This window comes from Pan paniscus, chromosome 3 (assembly GCF_029289425.2).
Source record: "Pan paniscus chromosome 3, NHGRI_mPanPan1-v2.0_pri, whole genome shotgun sequence".
Classification (NCBI taxonomy): domain Eukaryota; kingdom Metazoa; phylum Chordata; class Mammalia; order Primates; family Hominidae; genus Pan; species Pan paniscus.
This window is the reverse complement of record NC_073252.2, coordinates 141810940-141838517: the sequence shown is the minus strand read 5'-3', so window position 1 is coordinate 141838517 and position 27578 is coordinate 141810940. Positions and strand designations below refer to the sequence as shown.

The 27578-nt window shown below is 38.7% G+C and overlaps 1 long non-coding RNA gene across 1 annotated transcript in view; it reads right to left on the bottom strand.

Moving 5' to 3' along the window:
- LOC129397633 (uncharacterized) overlaps positions 1-27578 on the bottom strand; it is a 269094-nt gene that overhangs the window by 61785 nt on the left and 179731 nt on the right. The window contains exon 8 of the long non-coding RNA XR_010112040.1: positions 26516-26572. This is a non-coding gene — a long non-coding RNA (uncharacterized LOC129397633). The remainder of the gene's footprint in view (positions 1-26515; positions 26573-27578) is intronic.

Sequence of the window (27578 nt, the reverse complement as noted above, 5' to 3'; positions counted from 1 at the left end):
CTGTTTCTCTTCTTCTCTCTTCTTCTTTCTTTCCCTTCCTCTACTTTTTCCTCCCTCTTCCTTTCCCCCTCAGTTTTCCTCCCTCTCAGGTTTATAAACATCCCCAAGGCATGGGCTAGAATCAGACTCATGTTGGAATCAGAAATTTCATACCTCCTATCCACTTCCACTGCAACCTCTTAAAACCAAATCAAAGATGTATTGGTAGATTAGCTTTGTCATATTGTTAGTTGGAGGCTTCATTTCTGATTCCTTATGTCCTTTCATGTTAATATAACTCAGTATCTAACAGTTAACAAAGCAACAACAGTAAGGGCGTGCTGCCCAGGCAATATGATTCAAGGGAAGGAGATTGAAATAGTCAAGACTTTCCACTTCAGGGGTGGGAGTTGTTCAAAGAGAACCCTGGAACAATGTCCTTTCAGAAATATATTTGAGAGGCTGAAGAACGGAGGCTGAAAGTTTCATTTGTTTATCACTTTTGACCAGAGAAGTTGTCCGCATGTGTGTAAACAGCAAACAGCTCCAGGTCTTACAGTTGGCCCTCCACACCATACTATTTTCAAATAATGAGTACTTTCATTTTCCAAGAGTAACACCTGGCTTACAATTACTAGCAACACTGCAGGTCAGAAAAACAGACTGCTTTTCTGAATGCAACTTGAAAAACTCCTTTTTGATTTCTGTAGCCAGAGGAAACACAGCTAATAAGTTTCAAACACTACAGGCTCCAGAGAGCTGTAGTTTTTTTCTTTCTTAGTTGGAAGAGCACATATGAAATAAAAATAAGTATAAAATTCTGCCACGAAGAAAGTTACATTTCTAGCCCAGAATTTTTTTAAATCTTAATAATAATAATGATAATGATAATAATGAAAATCTATTTGTCACATTGATTGGCAAAAGAGATAAGGCCATGCCTTCTGACTCTAAGTCAGTGCTCCTTCAACTGCCAGCTCATTTGACTGGATTGATTAGATACTATAAAGATAATTTCTACTTTAAAAGTTTTCAAGTAAGTTTTTTCAATATACATACTTTTTTACTTTAGAAATGGAGTCTCATTCTGTCACCCAGCCTGGAGTTCAGTGGTATGATCATAATTCACTGTAACCTTGTACTCCTGGGTTCAAGTGATCCTCCCCCTTAGGCTCCCAAGTATCTAGGAGTACAGACATGTACCATCACACTCAGCTAATTTTTTAATTTATTGTAGAGATGGGGTCTTGCCATGTTGCCCAGGTTTGTCTCAAACTTCTGGCCTCGAGCAATACTCCCATCTTGGCTCCTAAAGCACTGGGATTACAGGCAGAGCCTATAATCTCTATGTAATCTCTTCTGGCCTCAATATTGAGATCCTGCATGTTGTTATTTGGGGGTGAAAAAAAAGCATGTTACAAATAGTATGTCATATGATCACATATTCAGAACACTCTTTTAAAAGTCTAACATAATTGACAATTGAACTAATTATATTCATATTAATTTGAAGACAATTCATCAATTAATTTATCAAAAGCAAGACCTAAATGGAAGGGACAGCTAGTATTTCATGATTCTCTGAAGAATACAGATGAAGAAAAACTACTGCTTTTTCACCAAATGTCAGTCAGACTAGTCATTAAAAGAGGCTTCTGAGGAGGAGTCATCAAATAATATCCCAAAATTGAATGAGTGAGAATACAGTCTGACAAATTATTATTGAAAATATTATAAACTAAGTCTCTAAGATAGCCTTATAAGGAACTGAGAAATTCTACAATGCTTGGAATAAACACACTTGGAAAAAACTCCCAATGTACAGGTAAACCCATATCTAAATCATGCTGGTAAGAAGTGTTGTTTATTAATTTGGGGCAGAAATAATATTCAAAAACTTTAACCCCTTTGACCACATGGTACCACTCAATCAGAATGAATACTTGGTAATGCAATGTAATAGTGCAAGCCAGTTAAATATCAACCATGGTTTTAGGTAGCAGTAGTAAACTGAGTTAAGCAATAACCATATTCTACCTGACCCCCACTAAACCCTTAAAATAAGTGCTTAAAAGGGTAAAAGTATATAATCCACAACTGATCATATTGAGAGATGTTCCAGTGTTGAAGCTATAAACCCATAGAACATTTCTGGTCCGAGGGCTAGTTTTGTTTGGCCTGCACGGCATTTGTTTAATGTCAATTAATTGACAATATTTTGTAAACAGTAGACTTCATATAAAATATTTTTACTTCTCTTGAAATATCAGAAGGTCCACGAATAATGGCCCACAACTCCTCATGACAACAAAATAGTTAGCAGCGTTTTTTCTCGTTTTTGTTTTTGTTATTTCAGAAAGGGCATGCTCCCTGTGTTGATGCAGTTGCTCCCCTCCCGGGCTTTGTTCTACACATGGATGTAACCTGCCACACACTGGTAGACACTAAGTTTGGAACGCATGTAATGTTCAACTAGCCAAACAAGGGAAAATAGCATCAAGCTTACCATTAATTTAAGTCACCTTTTGCAAAACTCCTTTACCCCATATGTTTTTTAACCGACTGATTGAACTGTCAGCAAAAGTAGGAAACAGCATCACAGGTAAATAAGCGACTTGGAAAGGAATATAAATACTATGTACAGGCTGTCTATAAAAACCAGGGTAGAGAATATTTTATTATACTAGTAGAATAGTGTTTGCTGTGTCATTTCCTTACAATTTATCACAATGCTCCTACACACAGAGTCTAAACAATGTGCCCCTGAATTACAGTAGAAATTGGATTTCAGATTAACAATTTCTTATCTCCTAACAATTCAGACTTTTAAATTTTGCTAACTAAGACTTTAGCTCCGCTGTAGTTGACCAAAGAATTGGAAACTCAGTTATCAGTTTGCTGTAAATCTTTTTTTGCCTCAGAAACACACTGTTGGGGGACATTAGAAAGACGGCTGATTAGAGACACCTGGTGGTCATCCTCCCCACAAGAAAGAAGCAAGGCAACAAATAAACAGATAAGATTTGGATGGTGTGTCAAAGGAAGAACACTGGAGTTCAGAGAGGGAGTGGAGATGCACCTGTGGTGATTGAAAGTCCAGGAGGACAGCATGGAGACACTCAGCCTCTGTGGTCCCATCTTCCCTACCCGGATCATATCCAGCCAGAATCAGGAGGGACTTCCTGTTGCAGGGGAAAGATAAGGAGAAGAACCGCATCAGCCACCATTGCGACCACAAACACTTACAGTCCTTGTAAGACAATTTCACAGTCCTTGCAAGCCCAGAGCCCAGTTTGGACAGATACCCAGAATTCTCACAGCTGCATTGCGCTGGATTAGGAGTACAAAGTGTGCACTCCTTATTCCCCACCCATGCTCTGTGAGCCAAGCTGCTGCAGCGTGGCACCATCTCAAGACTAGAGATGACTCTGTTGTATGCCTTGCTCTGGGGTCAGCAGCCACTGCACTGGGACTCCATCTTCATTCCACTAAGCTCACATTGGTGACTGAATGCCACAACCCCAGCAGTGCGAATTCTAGGCCCAGGGATAGCTGTCACTTTGGTCTTGCACAGCAAGGAAGGCAACTCCTACTGTCCTCACTTAGAACCAGAGGAACAGTCCTGCCCAGGGTGAACTCACCCTCGAGCCAGCCAAACTGGTGAATACCCTTCCCCAAGCGGGAGAAGCCCTCATATCTCCAAGCAGCCAACATACTTCTGGGTTGAAGGAGTAGCTATGTGCCCACACCCAGGTCCTGAGAAACAGCCACACAGTGCCCCACCCACTACAGACAAGCCCCAGTCCCGCCCAACAGCTTTGTATCCACAGTCAGAGCCTGAAAAACAGACCTGTGTGCTGCCCCTGACAGACATGCTCCTTGGCTGTCTGAACAGCTCTGCGCTCACATGCCAGGACTGAGAAATAGTCTGCAGGCCACCCCTGGTGGGAAAGCCCTCGAGTCAGCCAATTATCCCTGTGCCCATATCCCAGGCTGAGAAGCAGCCCTCCAAGCAGTATCTGGTGGGCAGATACTTCCCAAAGGAAGCAAAAGACCTCTAAAATGGAAACTACAAAACACTTATGAAAGAAATTGAGGAGGATACAAACAAGTGAGAAAATATCTCATGCACATGGATTAGAAGAATCAATATTGGTAAAATGGCCATACATGTTCAATGCAATCCCCATCGAAATACCAAGGACATTCTTCACAAAAATAGGGAAAAAAATCCTAAAATTTGTATGGAACCACAGAAGGCCTTGAATAGCCAAAGTAATCCTAAACAAAGAGAACAAAGCTGAAGATATCACACTACCAGACTTCAAAATATACGACAATGCGGTAGTAACCCAAACAGCATGATACTGGCATAAAAACAGACACAAAGGCCAGTGGAACAGAATAGAGAACCTATAAATTAATTCACATATCAATAGCCAACTGACTTTTGACAAAGGCACCAAGAACATCTACTGAGGAAAGGACAATCTTTTCAATAAATGGAGCTGTAAAAACTGAGTATCTATATGCAGAAGAATGGAACTAGACTCTCACCTCTTACCCTTTATAAAAATCTAATTATAATGGTTTAAAGACCTAAAACTCAGATATGGAACTAGAAGAAAACATAAGGGAAACACTTCCAGACATTGGTCTTAGAAAACATTTTATGAATAAGACTTCAAAAGGAGTCAAGAAAAGCAAAAATAAATAAATAACATCATATCAAACTAAAATGCTTCTGCACAGCAAACAAAACAACAGTGAAAAGACAACCTACAGAATGGTAGAAAATATTTGCAAACCATTCATCTGACAGGGGATTTATATGCACAATATACAAGGAATTCAAGCATCTTAGCGACATGAAAACAAACTGATTTTAAAATGGGTAAATGATCTGAACAGACCTTCCTCAAAAGAAGGCATACAAATGGACAACAAATATATGAAAAAATGCTCAACATTACTAATCATCAAAGAAATGCAAATCAAAACCACGACGAAGTATCATCTTGCCCCTGTTAGAATGGCTATCACCAAAAAGACAAAAAATAGCAAATGCTGGTGAGGATGCAGAGAAAAGGGAACTGTTATACACTTGGTGGGAATGTAAACTAGTACAGCCACTATGGAGAACATTAAGGAGGTTCCTTAAAAAACTACAACTAGGACTACACGTGATCCAGTAATCCCACTACCAGGTATTGACCCAAAGGAAAAGAGATCAGTACGTTGAAAAGACATCTACAACCTCAAGTTTATTGGAGCACTATTTACGATAGCCAAGATATGGAATCAGTCTAAGTGTCCATCAAGAGAAGAATGGATAAAGAAATGCAGTATAGATACACAATGGAATACTATTCAACCATTAAAAAAAATGAAATCCTAGGCTGGGTGCGGTGGCTCACACCTGTAATCCCAGCACTTTGGGAGGCCAAGGTGGGTGGATCACCTGAGGTCAGGAGTTCAAGACCAGCCTGGCCAACATGGTGAAACCCTGTCTCCACTAAAAATACAAAAATTAGCCAGGTTTTGTGGTGCGCACCTATAATCCCAGCTATTCGGGAGGCTGAGGCAGGAGAATTGCTTGAACCGTGGAGGTGGGGGTTACAGTGAGCCAAGATTGTGCTACTGCACTCCAATCTGGGTCACAAAGTGAGACTCTGTCTCAAAAAACAACACACAAAAAAAACAATGAAATCCTGTCATTCATGCCAATGTGGATGAAATCAGAGGACATCCTGTGACATGAAATACACCAGGAGCAGAAAGTTAAATACCAAATGCTCCCACTCATATGTAGCAGGTAACAAAAAGTTGATCTCATACAAGTAAAACAGAAAATACTTGAGGCTATGAAGGGTTGGGGGAAAAATGACATTTGGAGAGATTTGTTAAAGGATACAATGTTACAACTCAACAGGAGAAATAAGTTCTAGTATTCTATACCACAGTATGATGACCAGAGTTAACAATAACATAATATATAGTTTCAAATAGCCACAAGGTATTCAATGTTCTCAAAACAAAGAAATGATAAACGTTTGAGATGATGGACAGGCTAACTACCCTGACCTGATCACTATGCATTATATGTATGGCAACATCGCTATGTACTCCATAAATATCTACAATTATAATGTGTCAATTTAAAAAAATTAAAAATAATAATAATAAAGGGATTCATACCAGAAAAAAAACAAACCGGAACAAAAGAAAAACATTTGTAAAATCTTCATACTATAATTCATTGTCACTAGACAATGAGCATATAAAGCATTGCCAATTGCAAGTGCTTATTAAGTTGATTAATATTGATCAAAGAAGTACAGAAGAGGGATGCAAAGCCCGGCCAATACCTAGTCATGTCAAATAAAATTCATTTTCTTTTTCCAATAGAATTACTAGATCAGTAGATCAGGGGAACATGGCCACATAGTGTATCTATGAATAATAGATCCTGGCATAAGCTTTCTTATCATATTCTTGTAGAGCAGATGGAGGAATACAGGCTAAATGAAATCAGAGTTTGAAACATTTTATCTTTATCTTAAAACTGGCTCTTTATTCAGGATTTTCTTTCTTAGTTCATGGCACCATCTTTCATAGCCCAATATCTAAGCTAGAAACTTTGGTGTCATTATAATTCTTCTTCCTCCATCACCAGCCACATTCAATCCTCTACTATTTCTAAAATCCAATCTCTTTTCTCCATGCCCATTGTTCCTGCTCTGATCCAAGTCCTCCTACTGAAACAGCTTTTGACTTGTTTTTGGCCTCCAAAATATCCTCTTTTACTCCATCCCCATAAGTCCACAAAGACTATTTAAAATAAAAGTCTCTCAATGGCACTACTCTGCAAAAAACCCATCAATGGTTCCTCATCCACAGTCCTTCCTGATCTTAGGTTGTCATCATAAAATTCAAGATCTAGCATGTAGGCACTGGAGGTGCCACTTTGTTCCACACCAACATCTTGGCAAATGACAAATAAACCAGAATTGCAAAGAACCATATAACCCTTTCATATAAATCTGGAGACATTCTGTGTGAAAGTTAAAAGTCTCAGATGCACAGAGAAATCTGGAATTAATGGTAGGACTTTAGTTAGATTTGCTCTGCAAGGACCCAAGAAATGGAGCTAGAATACATATATGCTAGAGAATCAACTTTTGACTATTACAATTCAAAAAATTTAATACTCAGAATTAAATAAGACTATGCAGAGATGAATTTCCCATCACTAAAGATATTCAAAATAGACTGGATGGCTGGGCATGGTGGCTCATGCCTGTAGTCCCAAAATTTTGAGAGGCTGAAGTGAGTGGATCACTTGAGGTCAGGAATTCAAGACTAGCCTGGCCAACATAGTGAAATTCCGTCTCTACTAAAAATTAAAAAAAAAAAAAAAAAAACTGGGCGTCGTGGCATGCACCTGTAATACCAGCTACTCAGGAGGCTGAGGCAGAAGAATCACCAGAACCTGGGAGGCGGAGGTTGCAGTGAGCTGAGATCGCACCACTGCATTCCAGCCTGGGAGACAGAGAGAGAATCTATCTCAAAACAAACAAACAAACGCCATAAACTGGACAATTTGTCTGATCAGAGTACTATAGAAACTGTTCAAGTCTCTAATAATTCAATTATATGAAATCTAAAGTCCTTCCAATCCTCATACACTATGATTATGATTAATTTTCTAAAATTAAAAATACTCAATACCACTAATTTTCTTTTTATAAGATTTAATACATCAAAATACTGGTAACTGGTGACTTATTTATAATAACATAATTTCTGTTTCACACCTTTTATCCAACCACATCCACCTCCCAATTACCCAAGCCATCAGTTCTGACTACTTTTTTTTTTTTTTTTTTTTTTTGAGATGGAGTCTGACTCTGTTGCCAAGGCTGGAGTGCAGTGGTGTGATCTCGGCTCACTGCAAGCTCCGCCTCCCAGGTTCACGCCATTCTCCTGCCTCAGCCTCCCGAGTAGCTGGAACTACAGGTGCCCGCCACCACGCCAGGCTAATTTTTTGTATTTTTAGTAGAGACGGGGTTTCGCCTTGTTAGCCAGGATGATCTCCATCTCCTGACTTCCTGATCTGCCCACCTTGGCCTCCCAAAGTGTTGGGATTACAGATGTAAGCCACCGCGCGCGGCCAGTTCTTACTATCTTAACTAGAGCAAACAAGAACCCCCTGGTTACAAAAAAAAAAAAAAAAACCTCAATAAAACAACCACTGCCCACATCATTTTCTCATATGAGTCAGTGGGCAACCCTGACACTCAGAAAATGCCAATATAAAGGCATTTATCACTCAAAGTCCTTCAAAGATACACTTTCACCCTAACTATGCAATAATATTTTTTAGTAGGTTCTAATTTTAAACTCAAGTCTAAAGTCTCTGATGAAATAAAGAATACCTATGCAGATTCACTTACCTCTACCACCCAGACTTCAGGACAACCAGGGCCAGGAGAAAGGAGGAAAATGACATGTGGAAAAAATGAATTCAAAAAGAATACTGCAAAGTAACTTATGTGGCATTAATTCCATTATTTTGAATGATCAGTTTTGTTATTTTTATAGTATGAAACAAGTTTCCAGGACTAGAACTCTCTTCCAGGAATGAATTAGGTAATAAGTCGCTCATATTTCTCCCCAGAGGGAAAAGTGGGAAAGGGAAAATAAACACAACATAAACATGGCAATGGTGGATGGCCATATCATTTTTCTGCTGCTACTCAAGCCTCTTCCTCTTTGCAAGTGCAGACGGACTAAATGTATATAAAGATTTATCAAACTTTTCAACATTCTGGCCACCACATAGAAAAGATGTTACCGAGCACCATCTTGAAATTCATAAGTGTGAGGTTGGGAGTCTGATTCTTCTCTTGAAGATCCTCCAAGCATCTAAAGGAAGAAGGTCTGTGGCCAAGTCTCTGTCAAGTTGAGGTTTCTGAAGCCCATGGGATGATTACAAGATGATAACCAGCCTGCATGCCGAAGATAAACCACTCTGGTGCTCTCTGTGGTACACATGCTATACCATGCCAGCTTCTGTACTGATATGGCAACTCCATCAGAGGAAAAATTTCAGAAGCAGAAGTGCAGGAGGATGGAGGGATCTGGGAAGCATGCAGCAAAAGAGCCACTGTAATAGAATGGTGAGCCTTCTAGGGGCTTCACTTCAGAAATTCCTTCTAGGGACTTCACTTCAGAAATTCAGATCTCTAAAGAAGAAAGCCTCTTCCCAGTATTTCTGGGGGTGAAATATCAATAAATCACCTTCAATGTCTTTTCTAAAACACCTAGCAATGTGTGAACTCCAATGGAATGTTGACATTAGGTAATATCAGAAAGGAAAGTTCACTAATGGTCACATAGCATGAAGAAATGCAGCCACTAATCTGTTCTCCACTCTCTTAGTTCTCTTAATCAGTCTCCCTGGAATCTTCAAATCATAATAACTCTCATTTGCACCTCTTCTGAAAATGGCTAAGTATGTTTTGAAATTGTATGGTTCATTTTGTGGTCATTCTAACAGCAATTACAATATTCTGTAGTTAACACAGCATAATGATCACTGAAACTCTATAATAATTATGCCAGCCAGTTATAAGTGAATCACTCTGGTAGAAGTCCTGAAATATAATACCACCAAATAACCTTTCTTGGCCACCCACACAAGACAGCTTTCCCTCTCAGAGCAGAAGGTAAGTTAAGTATCTCTCGCAGGGCCTCTGGAAGAGACTGCACATAGCAATCTGAAAGAATATCTTTTGATTGTATCATTTGTTTTCAATATTGAGAACCTGAAGAAGTTGTAAAATATCAGTCTCCAAACCACATTTTTCCCTGTGTTGGATTATATCTACTGTCCTGCAGGGATTTCTTTTTGCTAATGAATCATTTTAAACAACTATTCTCCTTGCAGCTCAGAGCTGGCTGCTGCGGTGCTTTCAAGTCATCTATTGTTTCATTGCAGGTAGGCTCTTATGATTATTTACAACTGAATGGTATTTAAAATTTAATATGTTTTGAATAGAGTTTATACCCACACAGGATTTGAACATTTTCATTTCTGCCTTGTTCCTCTTGACCGCATTAGGTATCCTGAATAGATGCAGGAGAAGGAAGAGGGAGAAAGCAGAAGTAGAAGTAGAAGCCGTAGTTCTTGGGAGCCAAACAAGCCATGGTAGAAAGAGCATCTGTCTTTAACTCTCTGCCAGAGCAAGTTGCCTGACATAATCACTCTTGCTCTCATTTTCTGCCTTATGACTGTATTCCATAGTTTCTGTTCTCTCTAGGAAAAACTGCACACAAAAATTCCACCAAGCTTTGCATACTTTTGATGTCCATGGACTTTTATAAGCTGTAGTTCTGTGATTAAAGGCACCACTAAAAGTTTTCTTTCAGAAACTCCTTCAGTCCCACCAAGGACAGGGACTCCATTTGTTTCATTTTTTACTGTCTTCCACTTCTTATTTAACTGTAGACATGAATATTTCCAACATTAAAATTTCTATTCAATATTCAACATACTTTTTAACTTTAATTTCTACTATTTGTTATTCTATTCAAGTGGAATGTGAATCCAGTGGCCAAAAAATAATAATAAAATAGCATTTAAAATTTTTAAATTAAAAGTCAGAAAAAGAAAGTATTAACAATTAACATTGTATTAGTTTGTTCTCACACTGCCATGAAGAAATACCCTAGACTAGGTAATTTATAAAGAAAAGAGGTTTAATTAACTCACAGTTCTGCATGGCTGGGGAGGCCTCAGGAAACTTACAATCATGGCAGAAGGCTTCTCTTCACAGGGTGGCAAGAGAGAAAATGAGAGTCAGCAGGGGAAATGCCAGACACATAAAACCATCAGATATCATGAGAACTCACTCACCATCATGAGGACAGCATGGGGGACACCGCCCCCATGATTCAATTACCTGCCACCTAGTCCCTCCTGTGACATGTAGGGATTATGGGAACTACAATTCAAGATGAAATTTGAGTGAGGACAAAGGCAAACCACATCATTACATTCCTGGCCCTTCCCAAATTTCATGTCCTCACATTTCAAAACACAATCATGCCCTTCCAACTGTCCCCCAAAGTCTTAACTCATTCTAGCATTAACCCAAAAGTCCAAGTCCAAAGGCTCATCTGAGAAAAGGCCAGTTTCTTCCACCTATGAGCCTGTAAAATCAAAAGTAAGTTAGTTACTTCCTAGATACAATTAGGGTGAATACACCTGTACCAAATGGGAAAAAATGTGGCTAAAACGAAGGGGCTACAGGCCCATGCAAGTCTGAAATCCAGCAGGGCAGTCATTAAATATTGAAGTTCCAAAATGATCTATTTTGACTCCATGTCCCACATTCAGGTCGTGCTGTTGCAAGAGGTGGGCTCCCGTGGCCTTGGGAAGCTCCACACCTGTGGCTTTGCAGGAAACATCCCCCAACCTGGCTTCTTTCACAGGCTGGCATTGAGTGTCTGTGATTTTTCCAGGTACACAGTGCAAGCTGTCAGTGTGGATCTACTATTCCGGGGTCTGGAGGACGGTGGCCCACTTCTTACAGCTCCACTAGGCAGTGCCCCAGCGGGAACTCTGTGTGGGGGCACCCACCACATATTTCCCTTCTACACTGCCCTACCAGAGGTTCTCCATGAGGCCTCTGCCCCTGCAGCAAACTTCTGCCTGGACAATCAGGCATTTCCACACATCCTCTGAAATCTAGGCAGAGGTTCCCAAACCCCAATCAATTCTTGACTTCTCTGCACCCACAGGCTCAACACCACGTGGAAGTTGCCAAGACTTATGGCTTGCACCCTCTGAAGCAATAACCCGAACTCTACCTTGGCCCCTTTTAGCCACAGCTGGAGCTGGAGTGGCTGGGATGCAGGGTACCGTGACCTGAGGCTGCACAGAGCAGGGGAGCCCTGGGCCCAGACCATGAAACCATTTTTCTCTTCTAGGTCTCTGGGCCTGTGATAGGAGGGGCTGCTGTGAAAGTCTCTGACATGCCCTGGAGACATTTTCCCCATTGTCTTGGTGATTAACATTTGGCTCCTCATTACTTATGCCAATTTCTGTAGCCAGCTTGAATTTCTCTCCAGAAAATGGGTTTTTCTTTTCTATCGCATTGTCAGGTTGCAAATTTTTCAAACTTTTATGCTCTGCTTCCTCTTGAATGCTTTGCCACTTAGAAATTTTTGCTGCCAGATGTTCTGAATCATCTCTCTCAAGTTCAAAGATACACAGATCTCAAGCAGAGGCACAGTGCTGCAAGTCTCTTTGCTAAAGCATAACAAGAGTCACCTTCGCTCCAGTTCCCCACGAGTTCCTCATCTCCTTCTGAGACCATCTCAGCCTGGACTTCATTGTCTAAATCACTATCAGCATTTTAGTCAAAGCCATTCAACAAGTCTCTAGGAAGTTCCAAACTTTCCCACACCTTCCTGTCTTCTGGGCCCTCCAATCTCTAGAAATTTCCAAACTTTCTGACATTTTCTTGTCTTCTCCTGAGTCCTGCAAACTGTTCCAACCTCTGCCTGTTACCCAGTTCCAAATTTGCATCCACATTTTGGGGTATACTTAGAGTAGCACCCCACTCATGGTACCAATTTACTGTATTAGTCTGTTCTCATGCTGCTATGAAGAAATATCCAAGACTGAGTAATATATTTAAAAAGAGGTTTAATTGACTCACAACTGTGAGTCACGACTGTGGCTGGGGAGGCCTCAGGAAACTTACAGTCATGGCAGAAGGCACCTATTCACAGGACAGCAAGAGAGAGAATGAGAGCCAGCAGGGGTAATGCCAGATGCTTATAAAACCATCAACTCTCATGATAACTCACTCACCATCACAAGAACAACACAGGGAAAACCGCCCCCATGATTCAATTACCTCCCTCTGTGTCCCTCCCATGACACATGTGGATTATGAGAACTATAATTCAAGATGAGATTGGGGTGGGGACATAGCCAAACTATATCAAACATCAAGTAATATTTCTTAAGCATCTCTTTGTGCCAGGAATTCTTAAAACGGTGTGTATGCGCAAATGCCTGTATCACTAACAAGAAGTCACAAGAGCAACAAAAGCAAGAAATTGGCCAGTGAGTGAAATAGTGAGAAGTGGTGGTTGCCTGTTTGGTCTCATGCACTGAAATTTTTAAGAACTACACTGGGTCCTCTCTCATCTGCATGGTATGTATCTGTCCTAGACAGAGTCTACACCATTAGAAAGCTGGCTTCTGAATTTTGAGAACTCTGACACAACTGTGATTCAATAACATTTTTCTTTGAGATGAAGTTTCACTCTTGTTGCACAGGCTGGTGTGCAATGGTGTGATCTCCGCTCACTGCAACCTCTGCCTCCTGGGTTCAAGTGATTCTCCTGCCTCAGCCTCCCAAGTAGCTGGGATTACAGGTGCCCACCACCACGCTGAGCTAATTTTTTATATTTTAAGTAGAGACAGGGTATCACCATGTTGGCCAGGCTGGTCTCGAACTCCTGACTTTCAGGTGACCCACCCTCCTCAGCCTCCCAAAGTGCTTGGATTACAGATGTGAGCCACTGTGCCCAGCCAACTCAATAACATTTTAAAAATTCAACCTGTTTCTTTTCCTCTCCCCTCCTAAATCAAGCAGGTACTCAATCATGCATTTCTTGCCTCTTGCCTCTTGCTTCTGATTAGTAACCATAAGGAAAAAAAAAAAAAAAGCAGAACTAAGTTTCCTGGGCCTGGGAATCCTGAATACACCAGTTCCAGAGAAGGAAGAGAATGTGGTGTCAACAAAATATTTGTAAGAAGCAAGGAGACAACTAAAAGCCCCACCACAAGGATTCTCCAAACCTGCAGGAAATCAGAAGGTGAGTAGCTGCTGTGTGCTTTCTGTGCAGTGCAAACAAGGAAGTGGCAAGATCCAGGGAGGAGAAGTGGCTCTGTGTGCAGCTCAGAAATTGAGACCACACCATGGTGTCACAAAGCCACCGGACCTCCAGGGCTGTGCTAAAATACAGAATGAGTGTCTTACTGCTAACCTGTGTGGCTAAGTGACTCAATCACCAGATGCCATGTCCTGAATTTTTAGCACTGGGCAAATTTTTATGTCATAGTCATGACATAAATTCCAGGGAGATAGCAGAGCTCTTTTAAAGACAGTTTCCTCCCTTTCTGAAGGCGCAGGGGCTCAAAGTCCTCCCTTTTTGAAGGCACAGGGGTTGAAAGTAAGGCAGGATGATTTACAGAAACATAAAGAGAGGAAGTTCTTCCTCCCCACCTGTAGTGTTCCCGTTGACCAGGGAAGACCGGGATTCATGTTTTCATTTTAATTGCCACATGTAAGGGTACACCATAGTTCCTGAGTTTTAAGAGCCACTTTTCTCCCCATCTGCAAACTCATTCCAGCAGCTAATGTTTCTTCCCACCTCAGCAAAGAATGGAGGCAATTCTTTATTTCTTAGCTATTTGATCATTAAGTTTTTTTGTTTTGTTTTTGTTTTTGTTTTTGTTTCGAGACGGAGTCTCGCTGTGTCACCCAGGCTGGAGTACAGTGGCGCAGTCTTGGCTCACTGCAACCTTTGTCTCCCTGGTTCAAGCAATTCCCCTGCCTCAGCCTCCTGAGTAGCTATTACATGTGCACGCCACTACGCCTAATTTTTTTGTATTTTTAGTAGAGACGGGGTTTCACCACGTTGGTCAGACTGGTCTCAAACTCCTAACCTCAGGCGATCTGCCTGCCTCAGTCTCCCAAAATGAGGGGATTATAGGTGTGAGCCACTGCGCCTGGCCGATCATTAAGATTTAATAGCTAATGGCACCTATTGTAATTGGGATTTGCAAACACTTAACCTGTTTTAATGAGACCTTTTGGATCCCAGTTCTCTTCTTGGCTGCAGGATCTTTATTCTTTCTTAGGATGCAGTTCCTGCTAAACACACAGCAAACTTCCTTATATTCTTCTCTAATTTATACTCTTCACACTCCTACACCACTCACAAATCACAAAGAGAACTACCTCTGCAACCTTGAATAGGTGAGGAAAAATGTCTTCCACAGGAGCTTCTTTGTAGACATTTTTGTGCAGCAATCAGATATTAAATCTTGTTTGTGACTCAGCCACCTGAGTGATTGGCTACTACATAAAGCAAATTCATCTCACTCTTTTTCCACTGTTTGAGAGCAATGATGGGTCAATACCTACTGCACAGTTTCACAGTATGGATTCGATCGATGTCTCTGTTTTTTTCCCTCTCTCTCTTACAAAGGGACCTGAATCTTCCCTTTATCAATATTGAGCAAATGCCGATGGCAAGGAATTTTATTTCAAACAACCGAAAATCCATTTTAGTTTTTTTCCCACTTGCAGATTCAGATCACTGTCTTTTGCATGTGTTGTCCCCTTTGTGATGGCATTTTCTAAACAGAAAGTAATCTACTTGCCTGACACGTGGTATGTGTTCAATAAATTTTAATTAATAATAATAGCCCTTGTTGTTGCTACAGTAATAAAAAGTAAAAGTGAGCATAGAGGGGTTGATCCCAGGGCTGGGTCAGGAATGCAGTTCCTCCGTGCGACCAGAGGACAGGACAAGGAGGTGTAGATGTTGTAGAAGGAAATGATAGGCTGGGAGCGGTGACTCACACCTGTAACCCTAGCACTTTGGGAGATGAAGGCAGGAGGGTCACTTGAGTCCAGGAGTTGGAGACAAGCCTGGGCAACAAACTGAGACCTTGTCTCAATAAATAAAGAAGTAAACAAACAAATCAATCAATCAATCAATCAATAAACAAAATTATCCAGCCGTGGTGGAGCACATCTGTAGTCCCAGCTACTCAGGAGCTAGACGTAGATGGATTGCTTGAGCCTGGATGGTTGAGGCTGCAGTGAGCCATGATCATGCCACTGCTCTCCAACCTGGGCAACAGAGTGAGCCCCTGAAAAAGAAGAAAGAAAGAAAAAGAAAGAAAAGAGAGAGAGAGAGAGGAAAGAAAGAAGGAAAGAAAGAAAGAAAGAAAGAAAGAAAGAAAGAAAGAAAGAAAGAAAGAAAGAAAGAAAGAAAGAAAGAGAGAAAGGAGAAGAAGAAGGAAGGAAGGAAGGAAGGAAGGAAGGAAGGAAGGAAGGAAGGAAAGGGAAGGGAAGGAAGGAAGGAAGGAAGGAAGGAAGGAAGGAAGGAAGGAAGGAAGAGGGAAATTAGTTAGAAAAAAAATCTTGTTCCCGACTGCTTCAGAAATTTAAAAAAAAGGAAATGGTAAAGTAAGAAAAGGGAAAGCAGGAAAAAGAAAAGGTGGAAAATCAGAAGGTGAAGAAAAAAGAGCCAGGTATATAAGAAGAGTGGCACCAATGAAGAGAACTTGAGGGGAGTAAAAATCCCCTGTATACAGAGAAATAAATAAGAAGAGAGAAATCCAAAGAGAAGAAGAGGGAAGGATGAAACAAAATAAGAAACAGAGGAGAGAAGGGGCCTCAGGAAGCTTGGAATGGCTTTAGTTGGCTTGTGAATTTCAGAGGAAACTAATATCTATTATTTTTCCCCTTTGAAATTCTAATCTGATAATTAACCATTATTAACAATTTTTATTTTTGTGGTCCTAAATGAGTTCACACTGAAGGGGGTAATAATAGCTCCCCATTGACAGAAAGTGGAATAGAAATAATTATTTCCTGGCTTCCAGACATGGCCAGAGCAATATTACCTCAAAGGAAAGATATTACAGCTAAAAACTACATCTGACAGCCAAACATCCTCACCCTCTTTGTTAATCTTTTGAACACGTATGTTCAACTCAAAGACTCTAGGAGTGTTAAAAAGAGTAATGACCTTAATATTTGTAAAGTTCTTTGAAGGTTAAAAAGTACAAGTACCGTGTTTTTAAAAGTCAACATTTAATTTGTTAACTAAAATAAATTGTAAGTTTTTATTTAGGCAAGTCTTTGAGAAAGAAAGAAGCATGCATTAATTACATTGATTTATGTCCTGTGCTTCTCCTGATTGGGAAAGTGAACTCTTAACATGACATTGAAAAGACACAAGATGCCAGGTAGGTGATGGAGAGGAGACAGAGTAAAGTAAGGAAAGGAAGTGACCTATTTTGAAATCACAGCTAACACAGGAGCACAGCCAAGGACTATGAGACTGAGAAACTGACAGTTTGCCCTCACCTTCATCTCTTTATCTCCTTATCCTGTCCCCTGGCTGTATGGAAGCATTCCATTCCCTGCACCCCAAACCCCAGATCAACCACCTGGAACTGCACCAGGTCCAACTTCTCAGATCCTCAAATACCACGTTCTTAGCAACAGCTTTCCTCCTATTTCTCTCATCCCCTTTCTGATGCCATATCTGTTCTTCCACCATGGAGATACCTGTTTTTCCTGTATCAGAACATCCTGCTGTCAATTCCTTCCCTCCTGCCTGGTTAGTCGGTGACTTCACCCACATCATCAGCTCCCTCACCCTCTTCTCCTCTCTCTGCCTCAATTCAGGCCTGGGTGGACGCCATCAGTCACTTCTTAGCTTGTGCCCATACGATGTTCAGCTTTGCCTCAACCAATTCCATCAAATAAAATAAAATAAAATAAAATAGGATAACATTTAAATCGAATAGAAATAATAAAGGAGAGTAAAATAAAACAACAGTTTTTACTGGCTTCAGCTACAAAATGATGGCTTCAACTAGACCTTGTGTTCAATTGGACTCAGTACTGACTCCATTCAGCTCACATTTGTATTCTTGGGGGGAGTAGTTCCAACACTTTACCTCTCTCAAATACTCTACTCCACTCCCATCTTTAATTTCCCACCAATGATCTTGCCCCATACTTCATACAGAAAAGGCAGACCACCAGAGGAACCTTCTCCAACTTCTTTTTCCTTCTCCTTTGGAGCCGATGTATCCAGATACATTATTATAGTCTAATCTTTTCTCTTAAAAATGAAGTGGCCCCATACTTCCTAGACTAATTATCTAAGTGACTTGATTATGTTTACATTTCTAACTTCTTTACTACACCATGAGCTTTTTTTCTGGGTGGCACCAACCCTTCTCTTTCTTGAAGAAAAAATGGCATAGGAGCACCCCTGAATTGTATCACCAAAAAGGGAAAACACTTCACGAAGTTTTTTAAAAATGCAGCACCTTCTATACTCTAATAATAACAGTTAACATGTATTGAGCAGTTACTCTGTCCCAGGCACGCTAGTAAGTGCTTTACATTTGTTACCTTATTTGACCCCCACATTAACTCTTTCAGAAAAATTCTATTAGTTCTATTACTAACGATGAAATAGTGACAAACAATCACAACAACCCCTGGGGAAAAGTAATATAAAGTGCTGATGGCAGGTTGATAGCATTATATGAAACATACAAAATCATTATTAATATTTTTATTTGGTCATTGGCTAAATCTCAAGATCCCAAAGCAAACTTTGGAACATTTAAAATATTTATTTTCATTATTTTGAAGACATTAAATATATTACTTATTCTAAATATTATGTGCTCAGATCTATAACATTACACAAGAAAATACTTAGAGACTTTAAGAAGTTTTTTGAAAGCAATGTTGTAAGTCCTAGGAGTTTGCAGTAGAGAAGCTTCCTATCTTCTTATCTTACCATGGGGCATGTCTTGCCTCTTAATGGTGTCTTTTTTTGTACATATCCTGAAAGCCTAAAGGTTATCTGAAATGCCTCTCTTTCTTATTTACTTCAAGTGTTCTATTTTGGCATAGAAGGAGGACGTTGGAAGATTTCTGTGTTTCTACCATTCTAATAAGACTGAAAAATTCTAAAAATTGTCAATTTATATTTGGGTGTTGCGATGGATTGAATTATGCCTTGTCTCCCAAAAATTCATGTGTTGAAATCCTAACTCCTAAGTATCTCAGAATGTGACCTTAATTGCAAATAGGATCACTGCAGATGTAACAAGCTAAAATGAGATTATATAGGAGTAGGGTGCACCTCAAATCCAACAGGACTGGTATCTTCATTAAAAAAAGAAATTTTGACACACTCAGGGAGAATACCTTGGGAAGATGAAGGCAGGCATCAGGATGATACCATAGAAGCCAAGGAACACCAATGATTCTAGCAAACTACCAGAAGTTAGGCCACAGACATGAAACAGATTCTCCCTCACAGCTCTCAAAGAAACCAACTCCACAAACCCTTTGATCTGGGACTTCTGGCACCCCAATCCGTGGTGCTTTCTTACGGCAATCCTGGCAAACTAATACAGCTGTCTTCAAAGGGACAACGATATCTGTTAATGCATAGGACTTAGAAATCTGGGGGTGGGTGAGGGAAATTTCTGAAGAATGAAGCATAGAAAGCTATCACATAAACATTTTTTTCCTAATGTTCCTTTTCCTATGATTTTCTTTTTTTTCAACATACTTATAGCTGCTTTCAGATTGCTTTATTGTCTGCAGTCTTTAGAGGGCTTTTTTAAGAGAAAATGTTATGTTTTCTGATTCTTCATGACGCTATTTTCCCTGTCTGGTTTATAATGTTTTATTATGAGTTCATTTTCAGTGGATTTCCATTGTTCTTCAGGAATGCAGTTTGTCCTGAGATGTGGAAGTTTTCTGACAAAACGTCTCTCCCAGAGCCTGCCTGGCAGGTCTCTCCCTCACCTGCCTGGCCAAAATGGTGAAACCTCATCTCTACTAAATATACAAAAATTATCCGGGCATGGTGGTGGGTGCCTGTAATCCCAGCTACCTGGGAAGCTGAGGCATGAGAAATGCTTCAACCCGGGGGGCGGAGGTTCCAGTGAGCTGAGGTTGTGCCTCTGCACTCCAGCCTGGCTGACAGAGCGAGACTCTGTCAAAAAAAAAAGAAAGAAAGAAGCCAACAGGAAATCCAGATGTTGAAAGTTTTAGATATGGATTTTTAAATTACTGCAGTTAATATGCTCAAGAAATTTTCTGGTAGTATGAATACTTTCAAAAAAGGACTGGAAATTTTAGAACAGAATCAAGTGGAAATTCTAGAACTGAAAATTAGAAAAACTGCAATCAGACATCAAAAGACGGGACTAATGCCATGTATGGAATATGGTCTGAAAGGTCTAAAATATATGTAACTGGAATTCTAGAGAAGACGTAACAGAGACTAGAACAGAGGTAATATCTGAAGAAGAAGTAGCTGAAGAATTTCCAAGTGATAAAAGTCACAGTTCACAAAATACTACCGTGCCCAACTGGGAAAAATTCAAAACAAACACCTAACCACATAAAAAGAAAGATATCTAAAAAGACAAAGAGGAAAATCTTTGCAGATAGAAAAAAAACCCACATAATACTTTTAAAAGGAATAATCATCAGTCTGAGAGTTAATTTCACAATTGAAATATTGGAAGCCAGATGACAACAAGCATCTTCAAAACGCTAAAAGAAAATAACTGCAGCCTAGAATTTTGTATCTAACAAAAATATTCCCCCAAATGAATGTTAAATAAAAACATTTTTATACAAGCACAAAACGAAAAGAAAATGTTACCAGTAGGGCTGCAGCAAAACAAATTCTAAAGGGAGCCCTTCAAGTCAAAAAAAGTAATTTCAAGTGAAAGCACAGAAATAAAAAAGAATAAATACATAAATAGCAATGAAAAACTAAATGAATATTAAACATGTAAAATAACAATCATATATTCAGGAGTTTATAGAATAATATACAAATAGCACTAAAATAAATGACAATAGAAAAAAATGGGAGAAGTAGAAAAGTAAGTGAAATCATTTTAAATCCTTAGATTGTCTAAAAAGTGGAAAAATTACTAATTTTTATTAGAATTAAATAAGCCAGGAATTCATGTATAATCTCTAGGGTAACACCTTAAAAAAATTAACAGTAAAAGAATGCTTAAGAAGCAAAAGAGAAAAACTCATTTTTAAGAAAGGAGAAGAAAATAAAAGGTAAGAACAAAGAAAAAAACACACATTGACAAATTTTGAAGGATTGAAGTTATACAGCGTGTAGTCACTGGAAATGAGTTAGAAATCAATAATAGAATGTAACCAAAAAATGTATCAAATATTGAAAAACTAAGCAATACTCTCCTAAAAAGTCCCATAGCTAAAGGGAGAAATCCCAATGAAGTTAGAATATACACTCAGCTGGATGATAATAAAAATATTACATATCAAAACTTATAAAATGCAGCTATGGATGTGCTTTAAGAAAAAATGATCATCTTTAATACATCTATTCTAGAAAACAGAAGGGCTAAAAATCAATGATTGAAGTAGTCACCTAAAGAAGATAGAAAAATAATAGTAGATTAGACCCCAATAAGTTAGAAAGAAAGAGTAACAAAGATTCAAACAGAAATTGAGTCAGGACAAAAAATGCAATGAAGGTAAACAAAACCCAAAGTTGTTCCTCGAAAAGGCAAATAAATGTATAACCTTTGAAAAAACTAACAAAGAATAAAAACAGTAAAGGTACGGATTACCAACAGAAAGACTAAAAAGGAATGTCACCATAAAGTCAACATTTATTAGACAGATAAAGAGAATTTTAAGAACAATTTTGTGCTGACAAATTTGAAAACTTACATTAAAACACATTTTATCAAAATTGATACAACAGAAAATAATTGGAATAATTCTATACTAACAATAATTTTAAATCTGAAATTAAAACCTTGCCACAAAGAAAATTCAGACCCATATGTGTTTATTAATGAATTTCTCTAAACATTTAAGAAATAAATAACACCACTTACACAATCTATTGTGTAGAATAGAAGAGAGAACACTTTTCATCTCATGTTGTGAATCCAAGACACCCCAATGAGTATATTATAAAAAAGGAAACTTCTAACTCAAACATTCTGAAGCAATATCAGCAATCTAATCTGGTGATTTCTAAAAAGAATAACATATCACGACCAAGTAGGTTTTATTTAGGAACAGACCCTTGAATTTCAATCATGATAGCTCAGTACAATAATAAAGGAGAAATTATCCTGTCACTATCTCAATAGATGCAGCAACAAACAGATGTTGAATTTTTTTATAAAATCCAATGCCCATTTATGATAAAAACTTCCTAACTAGCAATAGAAAGAAATTTATTTAATATGATAGAGTATTTACAAGATAATCTTAAGAAAGTTTTCAGAATTAACATCAAGAGAAAGAAAACTACAGCCAAACTGAAAAAATTTCTCAGATGAAATTATCAAGATTTTGAGACCCAGTTTTCAGAGCCTTCATTTTCACCGGCCCCTATAAGGGTTAGGAATTGCTGGGGATTGTAGAGAATTCTGGAGAGAGAGCAAAGTGGGTTGCAACCAAGAAACATTTATATGTTAACATGTCTGGAAAATTGTGTAAAGTTGTCTCAGAAGAAATGAACTCAAATCTCTAAGTTTCCAATAATTTGTGGTGCATATTTCTTAATGTAAATAAACATTCATTTTCATACTGTATATTAGTGCATTCTCACACTGCTATAAAGAACTATCTGAGAAGGGGTAATATATGAAGAAATTAGGCTTAATTGGCTCGCAGTTCTGCAGGCTTAACAGGAAGCATGGGTGGGAAGCCTCAGGAAACTTACAATCACGGCAGAAGGCAAAGGGAAAGTAAGCATGTCTTGTCATGGCAGACCACTAGTGAGAGAGAAGAGGGAAGGGCCACACTCTTTTAAGCCATCAGATCTTGTGAGAACTCACTCATTATCATGAGAACAGCAAGGAGGAAATCCACCCCCATGCTCCAGTCATCTCCCACCAGGCCCCTCCTCCCCTTTGACATGAGATTTAGGTAAGGACACAAATCCAAATGATATCACATACCTTTAAAAAGCATTTTCAAAAACCTATGATAAATATCATATTTAATGGAGAAATATTGAAAACTTTTTATCTGACATTGCAAAGGAGACAGGTTCCCCTTATTAACAACAGTTTTACTTAACATTGGTAGGAAAAAGATCCTAGCATGTATAATAATGCAAGAAAAATAATACATATAAAGATTAGAAAGAAAAACTGTCATTACTTATAGATTGTATTATATCCAAGCTGCAAGATAATCCATAGGAAAATTATTGTGATTAAATGAATTTAGAAAAATCACAGAGTTCGAGGTCAAGATGAAAAATCTATGTTTATATACCAATAAGTGATTAAAAATGATATTTTAAAAATTATATCATTAACAATTATATCAAAAGACCAAATATCTAGAAATAAATTAACAAATGTGCAAAGCTCTACACAAAAAATATGAAACATTATTTTAAAAAATTTCAAAAGACCTAAATAAAAGGAAGATATTCAATACCATAAACATGTATATTATTTTTAAATTATTCTATAAAGAGTATCTCCAATACTGAAGGAAATAATGTATACAATGGCCCATGGTCCATTTCCAAGACAACGTGCCTTAAATAGACTTACGTTAGCAAACTACAGAAGAAAGAGAACATACTAGGCTTCCTGCTTAGATAGCTGATGCCTGCTTGCTGGCCTCCCCCTCCCCCACTCCACCCCCACAACTCTGTTTCCTTGCCTTCACCAGAACCAAAGAAGTTTAGTCTAAGATATAAGTTTACTAGCCTGCAAAATAGTTCGTTTTGTCTGTTTTTATTAGCCTGCCCAGCCTCTTAGGTCGTAAGTTAAATACTTGAAGAGCCCCTAAGCTAACTAGGATTGCAATGCATTGTGGGCTGCAACAAAAATGCACCAAAACAACCCTAAAAACAAACAAACAAACGAACAAACACCTAAAGCCCCTGCCCAACAATCAATAGGTGACCTCCAGGAAGATTGTGACCCCCTAGTATTCAGCCTATGAAAAACCAGGAGAGGGACCTGCACACTAGGGGTTAAATTGCTTGTTAAAACTGTGCTGTGTGTGCCTGCACATCAGACACCCAATTCTTGCAAGAGCATCATTACAAGTTTCCCTTTCGCTGTTCTCCAGGTCTCTGAGTCCATTCTTTGGGTTTGGACAGGTAGGTTTGTTTCTCACAATACCAATTATAATACCAGTAGAATGTTTCACGTAATTTAACAAGCTCATTATAAAACGTACTTGAAATTGCAAAGAGCCACAAAAAAAACCCAGACAATATTGACGAAGGAAAGACAAAGTCAGAGGACCTATACTACAAGATATCAGTATAAATTATAAAGTTACCATAATTAAACTGTGGAACTGGAGTAAACATGGACAAGTAGACCAATGTAGTAAAAAACAATTCTGAAAAAGACCCACACATATATAGATGCTTGATTTATTACCATGTTGCTGCTATAAACAAGGGAAATCTGTTTTTTAAAATAAATTATGCTGAGTCAGGCCAGGCACAGTGGCTCGCGCCTGTAATCCCAGCACTTTCGGAGGCAAAGCTGATGACTTGAGGCCAGGAGTTCAAGACCAGCCTGGCAAACATGGCAAAACCCCTATCTCTACTAAAATTACAAACATTAGACTGGCTCGGTGGCACACACCTGTAATCCCACTATGTTGGGTGGCTGAAGCATGAGAATTACCTGAACCCAAGAGGCAGAGGTTGCAATGAGCCAAGATCATGCCAATGCACTCCAGCCTGAGTGACAGAGTGAGATTCTGTCTCTAAAAAAAAAAAGAAAAAGAAAAAGAAAAGAAAAGAAAAGAAAAAAGAAATTATGCTGAGTCAGCAGAATATCCATAGAGAAAAATATTAACCCTTCCTTAATACTACATACCATTTTAGGTGAATTGAAGATTAGTATGAAAGAAAAAATAGAGTTTCTAAAAAAATAACGTTAGAAAGTATTTTTATGACTTTTGGGTAGGCAAAAGTTTCTTAAGCAGAGCACAAATAGCACTAGCCATAAAAGAAAAGACTGAGAAATTGAGAAATTAGACCACGTTAAAATTAAGAACTCCTGTTTATCACAAGACACAAGAAAGTGAAAGGCAAGTCTCAGAGTTATTATTTGCAATAAATATAACAAAGAAAGAATTCATATTGAGAGTATAACAAGAACTTAGAAAAATCAATTTTTTTCAAAAAGACAGAAAACTTGATTTTAAGATACGCAAATTTAGTCTTGCTAACTTTCAGGGAGACACAAATTAAAGCTAAAATGACATACCACTGCATATCAAACAAAATGGTCAAAGTACAAAAGGACTCATATGTCAAGTATTGTAAAGGATATGGACAGAGCAACTGGAACTCGAAGTCACTGCTAATGGGAGTGTAAATTGGTATAATCCCTTTGGAAAACTGTTTGCCAGTATCTATTAAGCCGTATGTATGCATATCATATCACCCAGCAATTCCATTTGTAGATCTGCACCTGACAGAAGTATGGACAAATGTGAACTGAAAGACATTTACAAAGTGCTTATGGCACCGTTATTCTTAATAGCCTCAAATTGGAGAAAATTCAAGTGTCTATCAACAGTAGAACAAATATATTCTAGTATATTTATTCAATGTAACACTATGTAGCCATGAAATAAACATGTGTAGCAACACACCACATGGATGAATCTCTCAACACTATTGAGTGAAAGAAGCCAGACACAAAGGAATATGTACTGTAAGATTCCGTTTATATATTTATATAATGTACAAGCAGAGTCAAAACTAATCTACAGGGCTTAAACATCAAGGTGTTATCTGTGCCCTCTTAGAAACTGGGCTGCACAGCAGGAAGTGAGTGGCAGGCGAGTGAGCATTACCGCCCGAGCTCCATCTCCTGTCAGATCAGTGGTGGCATCAGATTCTCATAGGAGTGTGAACCCTATTGTGAAACGTCCATGCGAGGGATCTAGGTTTCATGCTCCTTAGGAGAATGATGATCTGGGCCAGGCGCGGTGGCTCACGCCTGTAATCCCAGCACTTTGGGAGGCCAAGGAGGGTGGATCATGAGGTCAGGAAATCGAGACCATCCTGGCCAACACGGTGAAACCCCATCTCTACTAAAAATACAAATAATTAGCCGGGCATGGTGGCAGGTGCCTGTAGTCCCAGCTACACAGGAGGCTGAGGCAGGAGAATGGCATGAACCCAGGAGGCAGAGCTTGCAGTGAGCCGAGATTGCACCACTGCACTCTAGCCTGGGCGACAGAGCGAGACTCTGTCTCAAAAAAAAAAAAAAAGAAAGAAAAAGAAATTGATGATCTGATGATGATCTGAGGTAGAACAGTCTCATCCCCAAATCATCTTCCCCCTACCCCGGTCCATAGAAGAATTGTCTTCCAACGAAACCAGTCTCTGATGCCAAAAAGCTTGGGGACCACTGCTCTAGTGATGATAAGAAGATGCTGCCCATTGTGATAATGGTCAATAATGGTAATTACATTCATTTACATTTTGCATTCAATTATATTCTTTTTAAAAAATGTGCTACAGAAATATATACTTTTTTGAAAAAACGAGCCAATATTAACGAAGTTATGTTAGTCCATTTTCTGTGGCTACAAGAGAATACCTGAGACTGAGTAATTTATAAAGAATAGAGATTTATTTAGCTCACATTTCTGGAGGCTGTGAAGTCCAAGATCAGGTGGCTGTATCTGGTGAGGGCCTCATGCTGCATCACAATATAGTGATGGCATCACACGACAGGAACACATGCAAGAACAGCAAGCAGGCACATGCAATGAAGACAAAACATGAAGGATGACCTTGATTTATAACAACTCACTTTCGGGTTGCTATTCCAGACCTACACTCACTCAAAAGAGATGGGATTAATCTCTTCATAATGGCAGATCTCTTATGACCCAAACACCTCTTAAGGATCCCACCACCTCTCAACACTATTACATTGGGGATCAAGCCTCAATATGAATTTTGGTGTGGATGAAGCATATTAAATAATAGCAAAAGTAAATTTTTTCAAAAAAATTTTGGAAAGACACTGTGCGTAAATTTTCTAAGCCATGAAGGATTCTTTTTAAGTTTGAGTGACAAATCTACATAAATTCTAAATTATTTCCTAGAGCAAACATGGATGAATTCTTGGTGGAAAAAAAAAACACAAAGACAAAAATAACCATGTCTTCTCATAGCTTTATTTTATATCTACTTTTCTTTTCATTCATTTTTAAATTAAACAGATTGTAATATTCATTTTCTATTATTTGTTTAGCAATTGCAAAATCAGATATGACAAAATCAACTAACAGCATAGTAAATGTATTTCCCTTATGCTTGTACACAAAAATCTGTTAGGTTTCTACTTTACTAGGTTTTTTTGGCATATTATTTAAATGTACCCTCACTCACAGGAGTCCTCTAGAGCTAAAACACATAATGATGTATGGTCTTTTCAGTTGATACATTGAACATGATTACCATAGTCAACCAGAATTTTTTGGCAAGGTAAGTCAATTCTGTGTCAGAAGTGTATAACAAATTTCATTCCTTCCACTATTATAATTATAACAGAGTAAAGCTGAGAGAGTAGCAACATGGATGTCTCCCTGACATGAATGAGAGAAAGCTCTCTTTGACTTCTCCCTGTCGTCTTCCCTCAAAAGAGCCTTCAACTTTACATAAATCTTGCAAGAAGCAGTACTCTAGGGACAGTAATC